This window comes from Diuraphis noxia, unplaced genomic scaffold (genome assembly GCF_037042655.1).
Source record: "Diuraphis noxia isolate RWA-SAM2 unplaced genomic scaffold, SU_Dnox_SAM2 contig0002, whole genome shotgun sequence".
In the NCBI taxonomy this organism is placed as follows: Eukaryota; Metazoa; Arthropoda; class Insecta; order Hemiptera; family Aphididae; genus Diuraphis; species Diuraphis noxia.
The window spans coordinates 72,859,686-72,885,904 of NW_028301712.1; the positions used below are offsets into that span (position 1 = coordinate 72,859,686).

The following is a 26,219-nucleotide window of genomic DNA, read 5'->3' on the forward strand; positions in this document are numbered from 1 at the left end:
TCATGTGCGGACGCTGAGCGGTCGTGATCTTTTGGTCAAAATGCATAGGGGTGGACCGGTTAAACTGCGCACCGATAGTGGTGCAGATGAGGTATAATAACATGTGCACTGCACGTCAGTACGATAAATTATGTGAATTTTTTTCCATTACAACAGGTAGAAAATAAAGCATAACTACTACCTATAACCGTGTATTTTATTTTATATATTTTATTGGTAGCTAAATGTTTTAAATGATATTGGGTATAATAGTATATATCAGTGGTGGTCAAATCATTTTGTACGAGTGCAGGGGCTGATTTTATAACTACATTTTTATACTATCACTACATTTTTAAACATTAAAAGTGTAATTTATATTGTTAAAAATATATATTTTTTTTAAATCATTGGGGATATATTCTTCTCATAACAGTCATAACCACATACGCCTTTGATTCAATGATACATTATACGCTACTTTACTGTGCGATACACGATCGGATTCACTGTATACAATCTGAAAGTTTTCATTGAAAAGAATATATAATATATTATGCGTATATTTATGTATAGTTTTATAAGTTGAGAGTATTTCGATAAAAGCAAAGTTTCTGTTATTTTTTTTTTTTTTAATATTGATAACACTAAATCAAAATGTGTAGATTATATAGGTATAAATCACTCACAAAAATTATTATATTGAATAAGCGATGTTTCAGAAAACGAAATTTTTTTAAAAGCTAAACTAGCTCATTCTAGTATACAGTCATACCGGGTAACGCTTATAAGACATAACTCATAATCCAAACAAAATGGCTGGGATAATTACTATTTCATTTCACTAGATCAGTTTAAAAGTTTTCGATTTCATCTAAGAAAATAACTATTGAATTTAATTTTATAATTATCCATCTTTCAATGTTCATCAGTATTTTTTTTTTTAATGTTATGTTATATAATCAAACATTCTTGGACTCCAGATCGTCTATGAAATATTTTCTAAAATACTGGTTTATGTCATACACTCTAATTTTAAGCCACGGCTACCACAAGATGTTTTACTTGAAGCAATTGGAGCTCAATAAGAGGACTATCCAGACTCATAATCAAGCTAAAATGTATCCGTAAACTTATTTTTAAACGTTAATTAATTAACGTAATAATATTTTGAAGACATTGTGAACGCATTGTAAAAATACTTGGTCTATCGAAAAAATTATATTAAAAAACTAAAAAAAAAATGTTACTGTGTTAACTTATATTTTTACTTTCAGTTTTATTTGACTCGTATGATATGTTAAGTCGCTTGTACAAAGATCTGCCTAAAAGTAAATACCTAACTAAATATTGTTTTTATTAAGTATTTAATACTTAACCTCTTCTATCGACGTCATATCATCGTCAAACGCATATTATAACATGATATAAACACACGATATGTTTTTATGTTTTTCAAATTTTCATTACCTAAAAGTCCTAAACGTTAAGGGTTTTGTTGTTGTTGTTGTTGTTGTACACATGATACTATATATAGTAGCTTGCCTACATACAGATATTATGTGGTGTTTTCTTAGACACGTGTTACACATCAGGGTGTGGGTAGTAGTTAAGGTTGTGCGCGGGACGTGTTTTTACTGTGCAAATATTATACTATTGCCGAACATATTCTAATATGTATATAATATAAGTTACATAATACATACACATTATTATATTATATATAATATTTTATGGACATATTTGTCGTCGTTGAACGGTTTCCAATATAAAAGTGTGTATACACACAGACGATGCATATGCTTATATTAGGTAGGTACAGTGCCTGATGGTGCCTAGTCGTAGATGGTGAATATGAGAAGGGTGACAAGCATCCCACCCTTTCGTTTTATATCTCACTCTCTTTCTGTACGTGCTTATATACAAAAAGATACAGGGTATAATTCACCAAGCACGCTACCCTGAAATGCATACATGTTTCCTAATTAAAAAACTAAACGTGTAATTTTATAGTTATTGCATAATATTTATACGGTAGTTAATATGTAGTTAATATATCTAGTCATTAAAAACTATTTAAAAATATATAAAATAGTTGATGTGTAATATTGTATCTATAGTATTTATATATATGGATTATTTTTATAAAATATTAATAATGTTGATAAATTAATATTAATCACTAAAATATTCAAATTATCTTAGCAGCATATATGATTTAAACCCATTATCGTAGAATTACATCATATTTAGTACTTTAGTAGGTACACAAAGTTATACAGCTCAACAACTATAGTCACTAGTTCGAATTTTGATTCTGATAATATATTAAAAATGTGTTATCCATTAAATTGTTTCTCGTAGAAAACCCTGTTCTAAATTGAAAAATTTAAGTTTACATTTTCTCAGCAAGAAACCTCCTTAAGTAGTACAAAAATATTAAGAATTTCGATAATTAATTATGTTTAAAAATTCCAAAAATTAGATTTTGAATGACCGCATTATTGAAGAAAAAAGAGATAAGCGTGCTTTCGGTGACTCACCCTGTATATAATGTATGTGTGTACTAGGGTGCGTGCTTTTAATCAAGTCTTCAGGCCCGGAGGTACGCCAACAGCTCGTTTACCCGTCACAAATCAATTATTTCGCATCGGATGTTCCGGTATTAAAGTTGATTCCTCTCCCTATATGCACACTGGTCTATCCACTACCTCCCCACCAGCGCAGCCGACAGTGTTCTTCGAGTTTTGTAACAAGATGTATGCCTGCGCGCATAAGAACGGCAATAACAAGAGTAATAATAGATACACGCTTGCATAGTTGCATTGCACATTTTTTATGCGAATGCACAATTAGTTTTTTAGCGTATGATTATGGTTTATAATAATATATTATACTTTGGATATATTTGAATTTTGAATCTTTATGTCGGTGGGAGTAGGAAAAATGTTAGTTTTACGCACGGAATAACAGTCGTTAAAAAATGTAACGATTTATTTATTTTACGTATCGGCGAAATTAATTTTACAAACAACTGTTAGTTATGATTTTGAACACGTTGGTACCTACTTCATAAGTTAATTATGTCGACCGTTAATTTGTTTTAATTTTTTTTTCAATACAATTTAATTACTTTTGTACTTTCCTTTTGTTTTTTACTTTTTAGAACCTATAAATATATACCTCGAAACAATACTTATTTATCTTAATAGAAAATAGGACGTATAATATAGAATCACCTATCGAGGGTATTTGTCGTTTCCGACCAATACACTCTCCCGAAATAATGTATACGAAATTGCGCACATTAATGACTTTAAACCAAATCTAAATACCCGTGGAGGTTCTGTCTGCCAGAAAAAATACAAGACGAAACTACTCAGCCAATCAGTAGCCAGCCATGTGTCTACGTACACACTATATGTATAATTGTATTGGTGCTATTGATAAACAATTTGAGCAAGTTAAAATATTATATTGGACTATTATACTTCTATAAATGTGAGTTGGACGTGGGTATAGTATATAAAACAAAATATTCTGTGATGCCCTAGAAAATCGGACGTTTGCAGTGGGCATTTGTTAATTTGCAATTACATCAGTAACGACCGATCAGTATAGTCTAGCTCTAAACTTCATCATTAAATATTATTAAATTAAAAATTCGCAAATTTGACGTATCCTAAAAGATACTCCGCCAAGTTAAGGGTTAACCCTTAATATTATTATTACTATTTGTAGGTAATATATACTTATTGAATTTGTATGATATTGTGGTACAACGATGTAGGAAGTCACTTCTTCGGCCTGTTCGTTATTTTCCATTTTCTTAAGTTGTAATATTCTCACTGTTCAAAAAGTCACCTTTCCAACACCATCAAATTGCAAACTGAGAAGCATCTGAAAATAAAATCGGAGCACACATTAAAAATGTGTCGTTTATATCATATAAATGTATAGGTATTATAAAATATATATCAAATAGGTACAACATTCGCGAGAATGAAAACCGTTCGTGAAATTTAATATGTATTCAGATATAACTGTGTATAAGACGTCTTATACGTATAATATACAATATGACTACTATTATACTATACTCTTTAGGCGTTTCCTGTACGAGCATTATATTTTACATTTCTACGAATATATTTTTAATATTATCATGACTATTATTGATTTTTAAATTCAAATAGTGCATAATATAAGATTCACATGCATGAATTTATTATTATTCAAATAATAGTAATTTGTTGATATTATTTTATTCGGTGCCACTGGCCTGGAGTAGCACGTCGTTGAGTGGATCACTGCGTATACTGTATGTTCTATATCATGTATTATAATATATTTATTTATTCTTTAAAAAAGATAATGGTCCCCATAGAACAAGTTCGTATTGGAGCCCATCTCAGTTCTAACACGTTTTCAATCTTTAGGTATATGTTAAATACAATAAGCTAATGAATAATTAATAATGTTAAAGAGCTAACTAGTATCGGAAGCGGTCGTTTTTGGCAAGCGTAATTGACATATTAAAGTGAAATAAAGACATTAATATCGTAAATACTGTTTAATTAAATTATATATGTGTATTACAATGTTTTTGTCTACCCTTCCCTTTAATGTTTAATTAATTTGATCAATTATATTATTATAGTTTAGTTTTATCGTATTGACGACATAACTTAATTTCATACACGATGGATATAACATCAGCTGTTAAATAATATCATTCGTATAATTGATATGTGCTTCGAATGTTTTGCGTATCCGTTAGTCGGTCGTTTCGTTTAACTTGAATGCACTTCCCCCGCTTTCAGTCCTTCGTATTTATCGCTCAATATTTTTAATATCCTGCATTTCGGAGCCATTACCTTTACATGCACGAAGATAAAATATTTTACGGGCGTCCAAACTGTATGAATTCAACGTCTAGTAATTTTGTACTTGTTTCGTACGGTTTTTGACGTTTTTATTGACCTACTCGATAACACACGATGTTCTAATAAATATTTTATTATTATCGAATACGTCATAAACTTTTCGTAATATTATATTATTCGATTGTGTGAACTGAAATATATGCTCTATATGTGGCTAATAGACAGAGATATTTGAATATATAATGTAGGCACCTATTATATTAATTTAATACCACCACTGTTGATTCGTATCTACGGCATAATTTTATTTTAAATAAAATGAATAAATAATATGTTGAAACGATGATTTATATATTACAGTTATATTTATATATAGTTCAATAGTTGTGTGTGTATTATTATCAATCATAAATAATATTTCGTTCGGCCCCTTACCAGCCCAGATTCCTGGAGAGTGGAGATGTATCATTATTTCAGTCAATTTCAATTTTTAATACCCATAGCATATTGGATTTTTTAGTATAGGTCGTGGTTGATATAGAAATGCATAACTATAACTGCACTGCGAGCTGTAAAATAACAAGATAATATTTTTGAAAATTTACATAATATTGTAATTCGGGTTGACCCACGTGACGAGTTGTGAATACAAGAGCTAGAATTATAACTAAAAAAAATAATTTCCAACACAACATAGGAATGAACATATTGTTGTACAATGTACTTAATGAATCTAAACACGTTTTTATATTTGAATTCTAATAGCGTTCTAACATCTAGTGCGCGTAATATCGTTAGACTTTTGGACTTTACATTTGCGAATCGGGTGAGTAAAGTGATTTATTAATTAACTATATTATTGTTGGGTACATAATCGACATATGATATTTTTGCGCATTATATGCGTCCGCCGCCACCGATAAGCTGTGAGAGCGGACTTGGACCTCACGAAGTGGGGAACCGCGCTGTCGCATCTAGCCACCCGTCGCCGTTGCGCCGCCGCTGGCCGTTGTCGTTTTCCAGCCGTCTAGGCAGACTGCACGAGCTGCATGTTTCTCTTTGTCGCGAACCGACGCCCCGTCGTCGTAAATCACCATTGTGCGTTTTATTGTTTTTTTTTTGTGCACCCGAGCCCTCGCGCTCACCAACACATCGCGTCCGCGATCCGTGTTTGCCGAACCCACGGCTTATTTTTTTTTCGCCTGCCCGATCTTTTCGCTGTGCGCCCCGGGCCGTGCACCTACACGTCCACGTGGTTTCCGTCCGTTCGCTTGACGCAGTGCGAACTCATCGAACGCGGTGCGCTCAACTAGTTTTTTTTTGTATTGTTGTGTCGTTGTGGACGACGTCCGTCCCGCAACCCGAGCCGTGCTCAGAACTTGTTAACTTGCATTCGCGCCCACGTGTTTTCGCCCGCCGTCGTTACCGGCCGTATATACGTGGTGTCGTCGTACCTGTTCGTCACGTTCGACGTAGGTGCAAGTGCTGCACACCAGTTCAACGTCCGTTGTCACCGTCTCACCGTCGAACCGGGTCAGTTGCCGCACTCTCACCGTGGTATCATCGAACTTTCTTCGTATCAGGTCGTACACACGATTATCTTGTTTGTTATTGTTTACATTTATTACTCGCATTACGCGACCCATACGTTTTTTTTTTTGTATTATCATATATTGAATTATTATAGTAGTGTTTTGCCGATCGAGTTGTGATCGTGCCATGACAAATACTATTACTAACACTAGTACGTAAGATATTTGAATTGCAGAACGCCAACAATAAATATTGTTCTGTACATTGCCACACCATCAAACTCAATGTTATTAGTTATCTTATATTCATGTCCTTATAGTTATACAGTCCACTATCTCTCTCTCACTCTCTCCTCCTTACAGGGATCTCTACCGGTTTTCGACATAAGTAACTACACGCCCGACGCGTAACGTGTTGACCGCCGTCCGTGCGCGCACGTATTCGTCATCGGCTTTACAGGTGCAGCCGTCTGTCGCACATTGTTTTGGTCCGTTCGAGCCGGATTTTATTTTCGTGTAATTACTTCGTCACAATCGTACCTCATCACATATTAATTTAATCCGTATCGTCATGGCACCAACAAAGAAAGAAGAGGATCCGGAAAAAGTTCTACTGCGAAGTCGCGTCAAACGCGATAATATATTAAATTCGGTTAAACATATTCACGCCACAGCATTAGAGGCACGCGCTGATATTGGAAAAATACCGTCGTTGATTATTCACGCTGAGGAACTAAATAGGTTTGTCGAACAATTTCATCACCAACAAGATATCATTATTAATGCATTAATCGATGTTGACCGTATTGCCGAGTTTGAACAGGCTGATCGTCCGTTGATTACTTCCATGGAATCCTTACGCCTTGAAATAAAAACAATTGTCGCGAGTGCCGTTCCCGTGACTACTTCCGAAAGTAAATCGTCGTCTTCGTCGTTCACCAATTCCGTGCCACAACAACAATTCGTCGCGTTACCAAAAATTAAATTACCTATGTTCGACGGCAACTTACTATCGTGGCGATCGTTTCGCGATATATATATATCACTCGTACATGATAACCAACACATAGATGACGCACAGCGTTTTCATCATCTACTGTCGTGTTTATCTGGTTCAGCGTTGGCTATTATTAAATCTATACCGTTGTCCGCGGCTAATTACCCGATCGCGTGGGACGCGTTGTCCGAGCGTTACAACAATAAACGTTTGTTAGCTTCCGCTCACATGGACAAATTATTCGCCTTTAAACCAATCGCTCATGAATCACTACCAGCTTTAGTTGAGTTCGTTAATACATTTAAGGAAAATGTATCAATAATTAAATCGCTGGGGGTCGCTGACCTTTCGAGTTTTTTGCTTTTCCATATGTGCTCTCGCGTTCTCGACCCGATCACTTTACAACTGTTCGAATCTAGTACGTCACAGTCAACTATTCCGACTTTTGACGAATTAGTAAATTTTGTGCAACATCGATGTAAGATTTTGGAAAATCTTACCAAATCTAATAAAGTCGGTCGCAACGAAAAACCGTTCGAAAAACCGGATGTTCGCGGTAAACATACCAAATCGACTAAATCAGTGTTCGCTGCTACTACGTCCGCTTCGACTAAATATAAGACTAGGAATTGTTTATATTGTGATAAGCCCGATCATAGAATATATCAATGTCCGAAACTCACCGGAATGACTGTTGATAAACGACGAGATGCTGTATTAGCTCGTAAATTGTGTTTCGCGTGTTTGAGTTCGAGTCATATGGTCAATACGTGTCCGTCAACCAAGGGTTGTTTTTCGTGCAACAGTAAGCGTCATCACACCCTACTACATCGTGAACAAAATCGAACGTCAATTGTAGATAATACGACTTCGAATAGTAACCCGGTACCCCAACCCACCACGTCGAGTGGTGACTCTAGCTCGTTTGTCGGTGCCGCCTGCGCCAATTCTACCGTCGTACTAGGTACAGCGATTGTTCACATTAAGGATGCGTGGGAACAAGTACACTGCGTACGCGCACTGCTCGATAGTGGCTCGCAGATTTCCGCCATGACTGGTGATTGTGCAGCGCGGCTTGGACTTTCGAAACGTCGTTACAAGTCTGACATCGTAGGTTTCGCACAAAGTCCTGTGTCCCACGTTCAAGGTATAACCAGCTGTCAGTTTTCCTCACACGTTAAACCAGATTATTTATTCCCGTCTGTTGACTTAATTGTTCTAAAACAAATTACCACTGCCATGCCAGCTACTCGGTTACCAGCGACCGTGCGTCAACAATATCAACACCTTCGATTCGCCGATGACAGATTCGACATCCCGTCTCGCATCGACGTTCTATTCGGTGCGGATATCCTACCAAGTCTGATCCGCCCACACGCGGGTGTGGAACATCACTCGGGTTTACCATCGGCCCTTGACACTCAGCTTGGCTGGATAATTTTCGGCTCATTTTCTACTCCGAACAAGTCACCTCCAGTCACGCTGACCACCGCAATCGCTCCGTCTTCAATCGACGATTTAATTAAAAAATTCTGGTTGATCGAAGAACCCGCCGCCCCGTCGTCGCCCACCACGGAAAACCAGTGGTGCGAAGAATATTTTATAAAGTCTACCTCGCGTGATACGACAGGCCGATTTTGTGTCGCCCTACCGTTTCGCCATTTGTTCACCGGTTCAACTCAACAGCAAGGTACATCGCGTCACGGGCTAGGTGATTCGCGTTCCATAGCAATGAAAAGATTCTATAATCTAGAAAAGCGATTGGCCAAGGATCCCGCGCTGTATGCGGCGTATCGCCAGTTCATGTCCACCTATCGTTCGCTGGGACACATGGTGCCAGCCCCGTCACCGGGCATCTATTTCATTCCACATCACGCCGTATTCAAGTCCGATGGTGATATGTCAAAAATACGAGTCGTCTTCGACGCTTCCTCAGTCTCTTCGTCTGGTCGTTCTTTGAATGATGTTTTGTGCACCGGACCTAAACTGCAAGTGGATTTGCGTGACATTCTACTGCGTTGCCGATTACACAAATACATTCTGACCGCCGATATTGTCAAGATGTACCGACAAATCCTTATTCGTTCGGAAGATCGCGTATTCCAACACATATTCTGGCGTGATTCCCCCACCGATGACCTGCAGGAATTTCAACTATGTACCATCACTTATGGCCTTAACTGTGCACCCTACCTTGCAATCCGGTGCTTACATGAACTTGATGCCCAAGATGGTCACCGATTCCCGTTGGCGAAGGGTGTTCTCACTCAGTCAGCTTATGTGGACGACATTGTTATAGGTTCAGACACCGAAGAACAATTATTACGCCGAAAGAACGATATTGTCAACTTACTTCGTGGTGGAGCTTGTGAGTTGAGCAAGTGGACGAGTAATAGTGCCCTCATTCTCGAGTCTCTCCGTCCTGAAGATCGAATAGATTCCGTATCCTTTGATCCACGAGATGAGCAGTCGGTCAAAGTCCTCGGTCTTCATTGGAACACGAATAATGACAACTTCGCCTACCATACCAGTGTTCAACAAACTTCCTCAACCAAACGCCAAGTCCTTTCAGTCATAGCACGTTTGTTTGATCCTATAGGCGCGCTGGGTCCGTTGTTACTTTGGGCAAAGTGCTTTATGCAATCGCTGTGGTGCAGCAAGCTTGGGTGGGATGATCTCATTACCGACGAGTTATTATCGACATGGCGTCAATTTTGTTTGGAGCTAAATGATGTGTTTGGCCTATCAATCCCTCGTTACATTCCGGCTGTACATCAGCAAGATATTCAATTGATGGGCTTCGCGGATGCATCGACCAAAGGATACGCGGCCACCATATTCATGCGCAGTGTTGACGCCGCGGGGGACATATTAGTCAAATTTATTACATGTAAAACGAAGGTCGCCCCTATCAAAACTGCCGTCGCCAACGATTCTCCGTCTATACCACGTTTGGAACTATGCGGGGCGCTATTGCTGGCTCAAACACTCCACCATGTCCGTCAGGTTCTGTCGTCCGAGATCTCCATAACTTGTCTTCGTGCCTGGACCGATTCATCCATCGTTTTGTCATGGCTGACATCGGATCAAAAATATTTTAAGATTTTTATCACTAATCGAATCGCCAAAATCCACCAGCTTGTCCCTGCCTGCAAGTGGAGTCACGTGTCGACCGCCGAGAATCCCGCGGACCCTGCTTCCCGCGGGCTTCTACCCAGGGCTGCGATGTCATCGGATATTTATTGGAATGGCCCAGAGTTTTTGGGACGGCCGGAAGAGCAATGGCCCAAGTCCAAATTCACGCCATTGAGTCCTGACCAATTGCCCGAGACCAGGCCTAACGTCACTTCGACTCTTGTCGCCAATGTATCGTCATCTCCACTTGAGTTGTTCACTCGGTTTTCATCGCTTGCCAGAATGCAACGTGTCCTTTCGTTCGTTTTCCGTTTTGTACGTCGCTCACGCCGACAGCCCGTTTGTTCGGGGCCACCAATGTTTTTAGAATACGAAACTGCACTATCCGTTGTCGTACGCCAGACACAAAAATATTACTTTTCCGAACTTATTAACATGTTGAAGAAACAGTCTACGATATCACCTCCGTCGTTAGCTCAATTAGCGCCCTACGTCGATGAGACAGGAGTTTTGAGAGTCGGAGGCCGCCTACGTTTTTCCTTTATACACCCTGACTCGAAGCACCCGATTCTGCTGCCACGAGATTCACATCTTACGACATTGTTAATTCGTCATTATCATTTGTCGTTCCTCCATGGCGGACCGAAGCTGATATTGTCAATGTTGAACAGGAGGTTTTGGATCATGTCTGGCCGCGCCGCAGTGCGTCGTGAAATTTTTGCTTGTGTTCCGTGCACACGTCACAAGGCCATCCGTCCTCAGCCAATCATGGCCGATTTGCCGCCATACCGAGTTCGACCTCATCGACCATTTTCCCATGTTGGTATGGACTATGGAGGTCCTTTTCTTGTGAAAGAGCATAAACGTCGCAGCGCCCAATCAGTGAAAGTATATCTGGCATTATTTGTATGTATGGCTGTGAAGGCAGTTCATCTCGAAATCGTCACAGAGTTAACCACTGATGCGTTTCTCGCGGCCTTGGATCGCTTTGTCGCTAGACGTGGGATTCCTACCGATATTTATTCTGACTGCGGCACGAATTACGTGGGTGCTGCGCGTCAACTCAAACTGCTATTTCGCAACGCCAAAGAGCAGGATCGAATCTCTTCACATCTGGCGTGCACGTGGCATTTCAATCCGCCTGCCACACCGCACTTCGGCGGCATTTGGGAAGCTGGAATTAAGAGTGCCAAGGTCCATCTCAAGCATGTTATTGGTCAGCAGATATTAACTCATGAAGAATTTGTTACTTTGACTACCCGCGTCGAGGGTATCCTCAATTCTCGACCAATCACGCCGGCGTCATCTGACCCGCATGATTTAAACGCCTTGACTCCGGGGCATTTCTTGATCGGAGAACCTATTCACGCCCTACCAGAACGTGACATCACTGACATAAAGATTAATAGGTTGAACCGATGGCAACTCATACGCCAATGCCACCAGTCTTACTGGAAGAGGTGGTCCCGTGAGTACTTGTCGTCGTTGCAAGGTCGTTCAAAATGGTACAAGTCATCTCCAAATTTGAAGGTCAACGATATGGTCATTGTTGAGGCCCCATCTCGACCACCTACCGAATGGCGGCTCGGTCGTGTCACCGAGGTCCACCCAGGTGCCGATGATGTTGTCCGTGTCGTGTCCGTGCGCACTCGGGACGGTATCTACAAGCGCCCGGTCGTGAAACTTGTGCGTTTACCAGTCGAGCCCTAAACTTGCCCTCATCTCCCAAGGTCCTCATTATGTAAATTTTTGTAATTGTTTTTTTTTTTTTTTTGTGCAACAGTCACAGTCTGGTTCACGTTATTTATGTATTTGTCTACTGATGAGTGTCAGGTACTATGTAGATATTTTAATTGTTATTTATCATGTATTTTTTGCTCCGTATTTTTTTGTAATGTGTACGATCTGACTTCAACGTCCATCTTCATGTTTGATGATCTCTTGAAAGACGCCCTGGTCTTTCAACGCGGGGAGGAAATGTTGGGTACATAATCGACATATGATATTTTTGCGCATTATATGCGTCCGCCGCCACCGATAAGCTGTGAGAGCGGACTTGGACCTCACGAAGTGGGGAACCGCGCTGTCGCATCTAGCCACCCGTCGCCGTTGCGCCGCCGCTGGCCGTTGTCGTTTTCCAGCCGTCTAGGCAGACTGCACGAGCTGCATGTTTCTCTTTGTCGCGAACCGACGCCCCGTCGTCGTAAATCACCATTGTGCGTTTTATTGTTTTTTTTTTGTGCACCCGAGCCCTCGCGCTCACCAACACATCGCGTCCGCGATCCGTGTTTGCCGAACCCACGGCTTATTTTTTTTTCGCCTGCCCGATCTTTTCGCTGTGCGCCCCGGGCCGTGCACCTACACGTCCACGTGGTTTCCGTCCGTTCGCTTGACGCAGTGCGAACTCATCGAACGCGGTGCGCTCAACTAGTTTTTTTTTGTATTGTTGTGTCGTTGTGGACGACGTCCGTCCCGCAACCCGAGCCGTGCTCAGAACTTGTTAACTTGCATTCGCGCCCACGTGTTTTCGCCCGCCGTCGTTACCGGCCGTATATACGTGGTGTCGTCGTACCTGTTCGTCACGTTCGACGTAGGTGCAAGTGCTGCACACCAGTTCAACGTCCGTTGTCACCGTCTCACCGTCGAACCGGGTCAGTTGCCGCACTCTCACCGTGGTATCATCGAACTTTCTTCGTATCAGGTCGTACACACGATTATCTTGTTTGTTATTGTTTACATTTATTACTCGCATTACGCGACCCATACGTTTTTTTTTTTGTATTATCATATATTGAATTATTATAGTAGTGTTTTGCCGATCGAGTTGTGATCGTGCCATGACAAATACTATTACTAACACTAGTACGTAAGATATTTGAATTGCAGAACGCCAACAATAAATATTGTTCTGTACATTGCCACACCATCAAACTCAATGTTATTAGTTATCTTATATTCATGTCCTTATAGTTATACAGTCCACTATCTCTCTCTCACTCTCTCCTCCTTACAGGGATCTCTACCGGTTTTCGACATAAGTAACTACACGCCCGACGCGTAACGTGTTGACCGCCGTCCGTGCGCGCACGTATTCGTCATCGGCTTTACAGGTGCAGCCGTCTGTCGCACAATTATATCACACGTCATAAATGTGCTCAATATAATAATTATTGGCATATACGAAACGGACAAACGGGAAGCAGGTGTATCCAACATTTTATCAGAAGCCCTACACCCAAACAATATTAATAATTTGATAACATTTATAATTAAGTCCAAGCTTATAAATTTTATATAACCTGTAAATAATTGTATATATATTATGTAACCTATTGTAAACCGACGCCAATGGCCTTTGACGCCAAGGCTTAATATAAAAAAATAAAAAAATAAAATAAATTATTGTGCACGCAATAGGTGTACACCAATACTGAGTAAGATGATTTAGGTAAAATAACTAATAATTAATTAGAAGACTCAAAATAATGAGTATAACGTCCATTTTATTTTTGCTCGTAATCAAGCTAAGGCCTAGTAGCTTATAGTTTTTACGATACAGTCCAACATTTTAATGATTGTCTCTACACAACGTCTTCATTATAGAAACATAATTTTTTTTCATTTTTTGAGTCAATTTGATTTTGTTTATGCGTCTGCTTTTTCTGCGCACGTCATAAATTTATAATTTCTAGGAACGTCTTGATTTTAGATTGAGGTCATTTCGTGATTGGACTGTATATTATAGTATTATTATATAATATTATATAATATACACCGTGTATCGGATTTCCTTTAAACGAATACAACGAATATCAATACACAGATACACTCTAACATGTGCAGCAAATGCACCCGCGTACCTCGTTTGTTCAGCTGATAATGATATCGTTATTACTTATTATATAAGTTATCATAAGTTAATATACACATAGGTTGTTATATGTGTACAATATAACTACTGTGGCGGCGCAATAACCATCGCATATTATTACATTACAAAATTCAAATAATTTTCAAAATGGGTCGTACCATAACAAGTTTGGGGACCTCTGTACTAACTTATAATATACTAATCTGATGTTTGGTTTATATAAAAACGGAATCGTTGAAAATTATATAATATAGGTGACTATGTCACGTGTGATTGTGTGAATCCGAGCTGCAGTTTATCATAATATCATAAAGTTGTTTAGCGCCATAATAATTGTATCGTCCACTACAGCCCTCAGCGTACAAACCGTGTTGCGTGCTGTATAATACATATACGCGATAATATTATACTTATACTCATATAGTAGTTATACCTGTGCTATATATATATGGTAATAATACCACACTCGTCGTCTGCGCGATTGCGTTTCGATAGGAGTTTGTGAATTTAAGTGAGTGCACGTGTAATGCGTATCGACAATTACATATTATTATTATTATTATATTGTGTATATTTATTTATATATATTACTCGAATTCAGGTATTTGGATCGCTTGCAATGGTAAAAACGTGTTTCTCGAGATAACTGCACTGCAATAGACGCATACAAAGGTCCCCCTCCCCCCTCCCAACCACCGCCACACCCTAATCCCAGGCAGAACGAAAACGACAATGAGCGCAGTCGATGATATCGAACTTTGGGTTTATTTTTATTTATTTATTTTTGTTGTCGTAGCGTTTTTTTTTTTAGCGCGCACGACGATGACGACGATATAAAACATAAAACCTAAACGAAAAGAAACAAAACGGTCGTTTGCCGCCGAGATCGACGTCGATTATTATTACACGCCGCCCGCGTTCTGCAATACGGTCATTCGTATTCCGCGCGCGTGACCCTTCCGCCGCCGCAGCCTCCCATGAAGAACGCGAGCGAGTGATCTTCGCGCGGATTTATAGGGCGATGGAGGTGGCCGGGCGTATATTATATAATGCTATACAGTATGTGACAGTTTTGCAAAAGCGAACCGAGGAAAACCATAATGATTGATCGCAAACCGATTTCTGTCCACGTCCGACAACTACCCTCCGACACCGTGCACCCTGCAGCGCGAAGAATGCGGCGTGCCCGGCTTCAACCCCCCCCCCCCCCTTTCAACCCATCACCTACGCATAACCCATACTACACGTTGTAGACGATGCAGCAAATTGCTTGTATATAGGTACAAATGTACGTATAGCTAGGTTATTAAAGGTAATGTTGACATTTGAATAATATAATGTTGACATCGTATAACCGGCTGAAAACGACATATTTAGTAATGCATTTATTGGCCAATGTGCAATATTCTTCGATTTATAAGCGTAAGCATGTCTGCAGCAAAAAAATAAAAATGTATGCAATTCAAAATGCCATAATTTTTTTTTTTTTTGCTTTTGTGAAAAAAAATTGTACGATTATGATAGGTACAACATGGTTTGTCAGTTTAAATGATATTCTGAATTTCTAATAAACAAATTAAATATTACACACATTGACTAGGTATCAGTCTTAGATATTTTATATAGTATTCAGGCACTGTTTAACCAATTTCGTCGTTGTTAACAATATGAGAATAATCATTATACTGATTTACAACATTTACGGTAACATATATGTGTGGTTGTGAGGGTGTAAAAAGGGCGCTGGCGTGGAGAGAATAAGACAGTGCACATATATGCGGTTGGACGTATATAATATATATATTCTTGCAAAAGGTCACTATTACCCATAGGCGCACATGCGTATTATAATATGTAATACGGACGAGGCTATAAAGGCTCACTCGCTCGCGTCTTGTTTACACGATTGTGGGGTGTGTAAATATATATATATATATATATATATTTAAGTCGCGCTTTTGACGCGTGGGACAGAAATCACGTCGACCGGAATGGCTTTTGCGGAGCCCGGCTAAAGGGCGCACGACCAAAGGCCAAAACTTTGTAAAGGCCAGTTACCGTACCACCCGCCACGGGGTCACACGTGCTGTATTATATGTATGTTGGCATATACCTACACGCACAATATATAAGGCTTCCGGTTCGATCCTCTTCGAAATTTACCCTTTGTTTTCGAATTAATCGCGAGCCCCTTTTATTCTCCACGCCGCCAAATAGCTTGGGGGTTAAAAACCCTCATCGCCCAAACTATTACGGTAATGGTCCGCCGAGGTTAACGATAATATTATATGTTTTCGGCAACGTTCCTCCAATAATGTAGCGGCTATCTCGTCGACGATCCGATCATATATCGCACACGACGTATAATATCATATTATTGGTGAATATTATGATTTATTTTATACTTACCCGCGTGAACCCGAAGTTAATCAGTGACCGTATGCTGAAGAAAAAATGGCTAATGACGGTGAAAAATAAATCTATTATCTATTAAATTTTGGCGTTCTTATTAAAAAAAAAACTCAAAAGGCGCCACTACCCTGCAGACCATATATTTAATTTTTTAATAATTTCTAAACACGAAATTATACCATATCGTGAAATCATGGAGTGCAGGTCGAGTAAAAAAATAATTTTTATGAACTAATTTATGCGTAGTTCATGGTTATTCGATTTCATAAAATGTTGAGAGACAATAACGTAGAAGTAATAGAGTTTAACTGTATGATACAGTATGTATTTAATGTCATAATATAAAATGAGGCGATTAAATATTGAAAACAATCAACATTATTCAGCTATGGTAACAGGTAGGGTATCTTCTAACCCTATATACATTTTAATATTATTTAAGGACATTTAAATGCAAACGATTAGATGGATTATACAGTGAACACAGAATACATATTATTGATAATACCTATACGGCTATACGTATAAGTTTTATACATATTGTGCAGCGTAATTACGGGTGATTTAAAATCCTTTCCTTGATTTTTTTACTAAGACTGACTCACCACATTCATGTAATTTGTTAAAACTTCGTAACATAATATTTTTTTAATATGCTCAAAGTTCAAAACGTTTATAACTACGCACCCGTATAATTGGTATAATTATTATTATACAGTTACAATTATTGTATATACGGCGTTTATAATTATATGCTTTGTGGTTGTTTAACAATAATCATATTATTTCGATGTCTTAACATTATTCAATCTCAGCCATTCAAGCTAATATTAAATATAATCATAAACTATAAATAGATATATATATCAGCTATGGATTGGGTAAATAATAAGGGCCAATAACCTGATTTTTATTAACCTTCAGAACAGATTTTTAACGGCGTTAAATTAATTTTATAAGAGTGATATTTCAAAACACTACTTTAATAATGCAATAAAAAAAAGTAAGTATAAGCAACATTTGTCCTTGAACCACATAATTAATAAAAAAAAATAAATAACAATATAAACACACCACCACTGCACGAGTAGTGTTTATCTTTGGTTAGTTTATGATGTTTAGATCAAATATTTAACATAACAATCAAATTACAAACAAAAAATGTCCCTTCTGATTATTAGTGAGGATGCGGCTTAGGAGGATTTTAGTGAGGATTCAATCATTATAATAATTTATTTTTTATCAACTGTATAGTACGATGCTATCTCACATATACTACAGTTGAACTTATTTAACTCGAAATTCAAGTGATCAACAAAAAAATTCAAGTTATTCAAGAATTCGAGTAATCCAAAAAATCAAACATAATACTAGAATAGGTTTAGGGATCGTAGGAAAAGTTAAAAATATCGATGATTTCGAGGTAAAGAAGTTCGAGGTAACCACATTCGACTGTATTTAGATTCGAAGACGACCACGTACTTACACCACGTACACGCTGCGACCTTAATCGAAATAATTTTACAATATAAACAGTCGTACAATGTGTGAATTTATAAGTAGTATCTACAGATTTATTTTTTGCTAATAAAATAGATGTAGGAATTTTAAATATTTTAAGTATTTTATATTTATTTTAATTTTTTTTAAAAATTATATTCCTTTGACAAATACAAATTTTGTTTTTTTAGATAAATATACTTAAAAGTTTAACGGCGTTAAAATAGAATCAAACAAATTACATTTACAATTCGTCGATCAGGGTGTTTTAGACTTTTAGTATTAAAAAAACAATGTGTTTCCGAGTCAAGAAATTTATTATATATGTCAAGTTACATAACGGCTTAAAAGTGTACCTTATAAACGTCAACGGTACGACGTCACTTTAATAATAATAATATAAGAAGGTAATTTGTAGATTGTCTACATATTAATATATTATAAAAATATAAAAATATATTAATGTGTACAACCCTACAATACTACTGCAGTAGTTCGATATTTTATTGATCATATATTATATAATATCACTAGATGTCAACGAATAAAATTACACTATCATTATTATTATAATTTTATTGACCATGTCACAAAACAATAAAAGGAATATCGTATTTTTTGTTTATTACTTGATTTTTTATTTCCACAATCTGTTACATATATTTTTAACAATAAGCGATATTGGTGAATATGATAATTATGGCGTGAAGGACGGATTAAAGATATCTTCCAGTGAAGGCACTTTTACAGAAAAAAAATAATATATATCGTATTTAATTATGTTATACATATTAATATAATTATTTATATATTTGACAAAGAATAAACCGGTTCAAAGTTATAATATTATAATATTTTATATCGATCACTATACCACTATACTGATGATGCTACTACATCAGTCGGTAACTGCTGCAGCTAACTGGCTATAAAAAAAAGGAAACTTTTTGGAATTCGAAAATCACTATTGTACTCTCGGAGTCTCAGAACTCACAGGCATATGTGCAATACGACAGAGAGACACATGCGGCGAATATAACATATTATACAACACACGGCAATATAACAATATTATTAGGCGCACTTTATCACGGTGTGATTTATCGACGACGACGCGGAAAAATGCGTATATTATGTACTTTCTTTTCGTCCCGGGTCGGCCTCTGGCGCACCGTATAAGAGGCCGCCGACGGGGAAGAAATCCGAGCAAAGTTCACGAGCTTAAAAGACGTGCTTTTAAGGGCTGCTGCACACTTCGACGTTCGTTCACCTACCTACCGACCTACCCACCTCTTTGCCTTTGCGGGCGAAAACACACACACACACACACACATGTATACGCATACATTATTTCATAATGTACGGCGCTATGGCGCAGCGGACTGCAGAAGAATAGCCGTGGTGGTTGCGTTTGACAGTTTGCAAATGTCTATACGGGCGCCATTACCACCACTGCAGCCGCCACCGAATAGGAATCGGCACTTGCAAAAGTTGTGCTATGTATATGTGTAATTTTTTTCTTTCTTCTCTTCCGTCGTCAGTCGCGTAGCAGTGTGTGTGTTCATGTGCGCGCGCACACGAACCGAGCCGTAGAAATGACACCGGAATTGATGGCTTTTCGCCGGTATATGGTACCCCAGGGTGTTGTGTGTATTTGTGCGGACTGCAGCAGATAGCGGTTCGGGCAAAACGGTGGTCGAAAGGGTGGGGATGGCGATGAACGTGTGGGGGATGAAAAGAAAAAAAGAACACCCGAACCATCGTTGTGAGGACGAAAGCGATGGCCTAGATCATTTATTTCACTGTGAAAAAGAAGGCAGCAGCAGCAGTGGCCCCGCCACCGTCGCCAGACTACTAGAAAAATCGCATCGTCGAACATATTATATATTATGCATCGGACGTTAAACACAGATCAGTATTTGTGTGTGGGCGGGACCTACTACACCACACCCGCACTTTAAATGACTTAAGCCCACGCTAGCCATTTTTTTTCGATTTATCCTATTATCATGAATTATAATAGAATTATTATAGTTTGATATAATTTATATTATATTGCGCGGCGTATATACATATTTTTTCGTCAAATAAATAGTTTCTAAATATTTGGACAGGGTGACCAACGAATTGTCAATTGTATTTATTTATTTTTTTATTTGTTAAAAGAAAACTTTTAACGGTCCTTCCGATTTAAAAATACCACATTAACTCTAATCGTATTGAGTGGACCTTTTTTTTTAAGCCATATCGTGGTATACACTACATTTTGTATTAATATTTTTATGTAAATTATTTGGATCTCATAAACGTGCAAATAACCTAACATATCCTAGCTATTATATTTTAGAAAAATCATTTATCAAAAATGATAAAATTGCATGTAAACAGAGATGAAAAAATAATCTAATAATAATACGAATTTAAGTTAATGAGTATTTTGTTTTGTTATGCTGTAGGTGTTTTAATAAATAATATTGAGATAACTGACATTTAAAAAAAAAATTTTAGATGAAATTCTATCAATATGTATAGTACCTATACAGAGCTCTATGTTTTTTATATTTTGTTTGTATTACACAATGTTTACTTATATTTGCTATTCTCCATTGTTATTGCAGCAAATTAAGTAAATATTACATTTATGATGCTTGTCTTAAATTGAGTTAAAAAAGAGATGATAGTTACTTATATACTATGTTAAAGTTTTTACGTTAATGTTTTTCCTAGATAATTTTGAACACCAAACTCAATGCGTTTGTCCGCCTCAAATTAAAGTTTTTAAATACCTAACGATGTTATCTTTAATCTTCAACAATAAACAGTGGTCAATGTCCGATGATATACGAATATAAAAACAATATTTTTTCTAACGTATTACAAAAATCGATATAATGATAGATGGAAATATTGATATTGAATATTACTTAGTATGAAATTGAACGTAATTCGTAACGTACCTACTAAGGTTTGTATAGTGGAATACAACTCAATAGTTTAGACGTAAATGTATATACTGTAGGGACCTATATTTTTTTTTCTTGTTTTATCACAACTTAGATGTGTTCCACGATAATATTACTTCCACCTCATTTGTATATCGTTATTTGTAGGTATTTTAATATTACAAAAAAACTAATAATTATATACAAAAGTATCAATACTTACGAACATTTAAATATCTATATTCTATATGAACAACAGGACTTAATAAATATTTATGTTAAGCCAACACCACTAAGACTGCGAGTTATCACGTATAATAAAATATTTTTAAAAGTATTACAATATTACTAAAATGCTACAGATTCACCGACAAAAATTCGTAATTTAATGTATGAGATTTTTTCAGGTATTTTTCAGTCGGATATATTATACATCTGACGTTATGTGTTGAATAACTCACTCCCCCACCACCACTATCTGGTTACGGCCTAGAACGCCTTGGTATGGACGTGCATACGTAATGTTATTATGGTTTACGATCCAGTATTCATCAAAATAATAAACACAAATCGTTACCGTGTAGGTATAGTGGCGCTGTCTGTTGATTCCCGGAACTGTCGTTAATAAACAAGTAAAAACGAATGTTTTCCTGGATGGTAGGGGTAATAATAATATAACATAATAATTGATATAATATTACATTATGTAACGCGCGATGAAAGTTAAATAAACCGAGAGCCTTAAAGATGTTGCGTCTACGCATCAAAAGTTACATATATAATACGTGGAGTACTGTAAATATATATATATATATATATATATATTATATACGCACATAGGTATTATTATTAGTATTATAATATATTATTATAGTATTTCCAGAAAATCTAATACTTGTCCGCAAACAATGCACCCAACTTTCTAGTGAGCTAAACAACAACACGGGTTATATAATACGTTACACTCGAAAACTTCTTCCCGTGTATACCTAAATTATATTAATTATCTGTATACGTATTGGTATAGTATTTATACATTATACTCATATATATGCATTATGCTTATATATATATATATATATATATATTTGATACCTACTGCACGTATACTCGTTTTGAGTAGAACTTCAATATTATTCCTTATCTCAGCATCCTATGTATTAGTGCGCGCCGATATTAACAAATAGTTTATTTAGCAATTAACAAACTTTATTATCAAACGAGAATACGAGATATATAATATTGTTGTTTGAATATTATTATTAGATCAGAAATAATACGTTTCACGATTAATGCATCGTACTAATATATTATATATTAGGTATTATTATATTTTAATAATTAAATAATCGATTTTAATTACATCACATGATAATATATTGTGTATATTCGAATCGAGGTCTTTGATCACAATATTATATGTTAACCCTGCAAGGATTGAAAAACTTGGAACGAACCATTCAACTATTTAAAAATAAATTGTAGAACGGAAATCTGATGGGAAATTATTTTTTATATTTATCATTGCCGATCCGTAATATGTTTTTTAGTTAAATCCGTTCTTTTATCATGAAAATATATTATTGTGTATTGTTTTTGAGTTGAAATTTAAATCAATAATATTTTTTCTTACAATGTGCCTTCTTCGATATTAAAATAATAATTTAAATATAACATGATGTTATTTGCTAATATTTAATGATGGAATTCGTACATACGAAAGTATATAATGTATAATATTTTACTTTTAAGTATAAATTATTTATGAGTTATTAGTAATCAGTGATGGCGTGGGGACATTATTGTTATATTAAGTAGGGACGATCAAGACTACGGGATTTTCAACACCCACCCTTCAAAATGTATATTAGTCCCTTTTACAGCGACCAATTACAAAAATGAATATTAATTTGTAATATTGTATTGTACATTTTCATTATACTCGATCCGTTGATCGCAATAATTCGAATATTTAAGGCCGATTCTATTAAAATATTCCATCTCGTGCTTCGTGGTATGATATGTTTATGTTCAAAACACAAATCCACAACATCGCATCCACGACTGTACATTACTCGCCGTCTATACCAATAATAACCACGGTGCATAATAGTTTCGTAAACAATTAAAGAGATACCATAATATTATGGTATATAAATATCGTTATAAGTTCGAAGCAAACAGTGACGTGTGTACACGTCACCGAATTCTGATACTACAGCAGACATCCGTGTATCACGAATATTCTTCATCGATACTCACAGTGTATTCCCGCGATGGCTGAATGAATTTTTTCTTCTATTTTGTATAGTATTCCTCGCCACCCTTATACTATAATAATAAATCGTCTACTATTTTCCGTACGTACATAATATTATATGAAACCTACCTACCCGTTTGCTGCTCATCCACCACCACCCCCTCCTTCTGCACACTCGTACACTCGTTGCACACACCCAAGACGTCGTATTGTATCTGTCCGCACACTCACTATATGATGTGTGTGTGTGTGTGTGTGTGTGTGTAGAGTGCAGCTGTATACAATGTCTAGTGTGTGTGCTATTTTCCGGCACCATCGTCGCCCAAGTATAAACGCGTGTACGGTCCATTGTACAGAGCGGCAGCGACGATGCTGCGTCATGACGTTTCGTGAGGGAAATGTGTTTCCAAAAGAACGGTAGCGGGACAAAGATTCACATAATGTTAAATGTATATGAATATCTATGTATAATATCATACACGTGCATAATACCGGAGAAGAAGAAGAAAAAAAGCAAAAGAAGAAATGTACAAGTGCGTGTATAATTTATATATATAAACGCATTGTGTGTGTCTATGTGTATGTGTATGTGTGTGTATGTACACGTGATATAACGGAGTTGGGGCGGTGCATGAGTAAAGGGTGGTTGGTTGTGGCGTTGAAGAAATCGAAGGAAAATAGCTACATTTATTTCGCATGGAATATAATACGCGTGCTTATACATACGTATTTATACTCTGTGTGTGTGTGTGTGTGAGAGAGAGAGAGAGAGAGAGAGAGAGAGAATTTACATGGTGGTGCACTAATATGTATACATGTAAAGCATTGTACACATATATATTTTTATATATTTATTTCATCCCCCGTTTGTCCCCCCCCCCCCGCCGCTGAGTCTTCTGTTGCGAATAGGTGGACTAGCGGCGGCGAAGGCCAGCTATATCATTCCGAGATTTGAAATATGAGTTCCCCGGGAAAACTGGGCATTCAGACCGTCGACCAGCTGTTTGTCCCCACACACAGGAGAGCCCGAGAACGAACACACACACACACACACACACACACACACACACACACACACACACACACACACACACACACACACACACACACCGTCCTACGCGGGAAAAAGACACATTTCACGGTTCGAAGGTTACGCGTGAATTTTTCGAAATCTCCATGACGTTCTTCACGCGTCCTTGCGTCTTTGCGCGAAATCACAGCTTGTCGTATATAGACGACTGTGGAGATTTTTTCATTTTACTTTTCCCGTATTCTTTTACTTCCCATATACTACAGTTTCAAATCACCCACCCCCATCCCTTATCACTATGTACTATTTCTGAAAAATTAAGCCAATCACTTGGGAGTGAGGATAATGCTATAAAACAATATAGTCGGCCGAGTGAATACAGAAGACGTCGGTAGGTTATATTAACTGCACTACGCGCTATTATAATATAATATATGTGTTCGTTTCGGCGAATTTTTTCCATATAATTTTATTATAAACTATAGTGACATTTTCACTCTAAACCGGAATTTTACGAAAAACACCTTATATTATATATTTCTATAATAGTGTAGAATAATATGAACCAATAACTTTTGCCATTTAAGGAATATATTAATTCACGACAGCAGTAATGTTTTATCGTGTCCCTAGTCATAATTTTTTAAGACGTTTAATAGACTCTTGAATTCAGGCGGTTCTGTATAAATAATTTTCAAAATACTCATTCGCATATAATATACCTCTAATCTTCATATATTTTTATCTTACTTGTTATGAAACAAAAAACTAAGATAATTAAATATACTAGATTCACTTAAACAAAATTTCTTGTGATTTTTAGTTTTTCTTTAAACTTTTGTATAAAAACTATAAAGTGTGTACTTTTTCCCTGTACGGCTGTACGTCTTAATATTAATAATTATATGTTTTAAATTTTAATCATTAGACACAATTGGTAACACGGCGCAATGTATAGGCAATTTAGGTACAACGTAGTCACAGTTTCATTTGTCTCATAATTATATAGATAATATGTTGTTTATTTAAAATATCTCGTGAGAAGACCTAATTTTTTCAAATTTATTATATTTCATACAATAATAGCATAAGAAATATAATGATTGATTATAGATAGCCAATATCTACCGTAACATTGAATCTGTCTATAATCATATCAATAACAATAATACTGAATAAATATTGAATATTATTATATAATATATTTTAATATATTATTCATTTTTAAATGTCTATACGATTTTTGAAGTAATTGTAAATGTTGAAAATATTATTTTTTTTTAATCAGCACAAATAACTAAATACGATAAGAGTTAAAGTTAGTATTAAAAAATATAACTAAAAAACAAAAAAATAATAATGAAAATCTAATTCAATATAAATTAATAAGTTTATATCATAATTATTTTTTAAAGTTCCTTTATAAATTGAGAAATCAAAACACCTATAGAAAAACCTCACATAATTTAGCCTCGTGTTTCGGGTGTATATTCCTATTCTTTGGATCAAATGCATAATATTGTATTTGAAAGCAATTATAATTTATTATCCTATTAACATGAACAATATCTATATATTTGGAAAGATATATTGGTTTTGTAATAACACCATTTTTAAAAAACTTTTCTGTGTTCCCCATAAGCCCTGGAAAAACAACAAAAGATGAACTGTTTAA

The 26,219-nt window shown here is 36.5% G+C and overlaps 1 long non-coding RNA gene across 5 annotated transcripts in view; it reads right to left on the reverse strand.

Moving 5' to 3' along the window:
* Nucleotides 1-26,219, reverse strand: part of LOC107166289 (uncharacterized) — a 90,521-nt gene that overhangs the window by 16,413 nt on the left and 47,889 nt on the right. For all 5 annotated transcript variants that reach the window (XR_016190185.1, XR_001506119.2, XR_016190187.1 and 2 more), the window contains exon 3: nt 3,732-3,879. This is a non-coding gene — a long non-coding RNA (uncharacterized LOC107166289). The remainder of the gene's footprint in view (nt 1-3,731; nt 3,880-26,219) is intronic.